We start from the raw sequence: 2,325 nt of genomic DNA, 5'->3' as shown, positions 1-2,325 counted from the left end.
GGCATGGCGAGTGTGTGTCTTATTCTCTCCAGTTATTTCCACGGTCCTTGAGGGGGCAGGCAGCCTGCAACAGACCCCACCACCACCACTACCAACATTACAATGGGGATTCCTCAGAGCTCAGGTCTCTTGGCTCCTGCAGGGTGATATTGGCTCACCGGGGGGGGGGGGTCTGTTTGCTTCAGCCATTATTATACCCCACCATTCCATCCACAGGGGTTCAGCTGTTCTCTACCATCATTTCATTCTTGTAAGCGCTTACAGTGTTATTCCTTTATTCATTCATTCATTACATTTCTATCCCCCTATTTTTTCTCCGAGGAGCTGAAGGTGACGCACATGGCGGGTTCCCCCCTCCTAATTTACCGTATTTTTCGTCCCATAGGACGCACCTAGTTTTTTTGGGGGGAAATAAAGGAAAATTTATTTTTCTTTATTTCCCCCCCAAAACCAGGTCGGGGAAACCGAACCAGGTCGAGGAACAGCGGGATGGTGGCGCTGCGCCTCCCTGCTGTCCCCCGAGCTTGTGGGGCTGGCCGATCTCTGCCCGGCACGCGGGGCGCTCTGCTTCAGCGCGCCCTGCCTGCCGGGCGGCAGGTTGCTATCCGCAGCCTAGACAGTCCTGCGGGAACTCCCGCAGGGCTGCCTAGGCTGCGGATGTCTTCCTGAAGCCTGGAGAGCGAGAGGGGTCAGTGCGCACCGACCCCTCTCGCTCTCCAAGCTTCAGCGAAAGCCTCCATTCGCCCCATAGGACGCACCCAGATTTCCCCTTCATTTTTGGAGGGGAAAAGGTGCGTCCTATAGGGCGAAAAATACGCTAATCCCCACAACAACTCTGTGAGGCAGTGACCAGCCCAAGCTCACCCCGTGAGTTTCACAGCCCAAGTCCCCCATGCTAACCACTATACAGCACCTGCTTTTAACACCAGCTTGCTCTTAAAAGTTATTAAATTTATTTACTGCCTTCATCCATAGATCTCAGGTTCACAACGTAAAAATGCAAGATAAAAAACACAAAATATATAAGAAAAATAAGAAAGAAACCTGATAACTCCCCCTCCACGCACAAAACACATTTAAAAGGATATCGGATGTTAGTCAGCCAAAGGCTTGGTTGAAAGAGAACATTTTCAGCTGGCACCTGAAGGTGTATAATGCAGGGGCCAGGCAAGCATTCCACAAACTGCAGAAAAGGCCTGATCCTGTGTTGTCCTTCTGAAGTCCCGCTGCTGGCATGGTGCTCATGGTTGAAGGCGAAAGCGGGTGGCAAAACTGGCTTCCCACATTTCATAAAAGGAACTTTTGCTCCTGGTTTCCAAAAGCTGCAATATGTTTTTGACCAGGCAGGGAGGAGGAGGGTGGCAAGCCAAGAGCCCTTTTCTACTGCCCAAAGCTGTGGGGTTGGAAGATGACAATAATTTATTTTAATTTAAAAAAAACACACAATACACAACCCTCTTCTGTCCTCCAAGCCAGCTTTGCTCTCTAACTTCCCACCCTAAACCCAAAGCCAGGCATCTTGTTTACAATACAAAAAGTGGGGCTTTGCACTGGGCCCCCAGACTTGAGGTACGACTCTATTGAGATTTGCGATTTGCAAGGGGTTATGTGTAAGAGTGGGTGGGACACAGGTGGCACTGTGTATTAAGCCACAGAGCCCAGGATTTGCCGATCAGAAGGTCGGCTGTTCAAATCCCCATGATGGGGTCCCTTTACCTTTATGTGTAAGAGATGCAGGCGCTGGGGCTGCACCCCCACAGGAGACACGACTGCTGTGCTTTGCCCCCCATCCAGCTAGGAGAGAATCGCTCTGCACCTTTTACTAGTCGCCTGCCTTGAAGGGAGTTGAGCTCTGTCACTGCACCTCCTTATAATAATATATTATTTCTACCCCGCCCATCTGGCTGGGTTTCCAACAGAAGGTTAAAAATACATTAAAGGTAAAGGTGAAGGGACCCCTGACCATTAGGTCCAGTCGTGGCCGACTCTGGGGTTGCAGTGCTCATCTCGCTTTATTGGCCGAGGGAGCCGGCGTACAGCTTCCAGGTCATATGGCCAGCAGGACTAAGCCGCTTCTGGTGAACCAGAGCAGCGCACAGAAATGCCGTTTACCTTCCCGCTGGAGCGGTACCTATTTATCTACTTGCACTTTGACGTGCTTTGGAACTGCTAGGTTGGCAGGAGCAGGGACTGAGCAACGGGAGCTCACCCCGTCACGGGGATTCAAACCACCGGCCTTCTGATTGGCAAGCCCTAGGCTCTGTGGTTTAACCCACAGCACCACCCGTGTCCCCCCAAAAATAAATACATTAAAACATCATTAAA

The sequence above is a fragment of the Podarcis filfolensis genome, assembly GCF_964270895.1.
Source record: "Podarcis filfolensis genome assembly, chromosome: 3".
NCBI classification, from domain to species: Eukaryota; Metazoa; Chordata; class Lepidosauria; order Squamata; family Lacertidae; genus Podarcis; species Podarcis filfolensis.
This window is presented reverse-complemented; position numbering follows the sequence as displayed.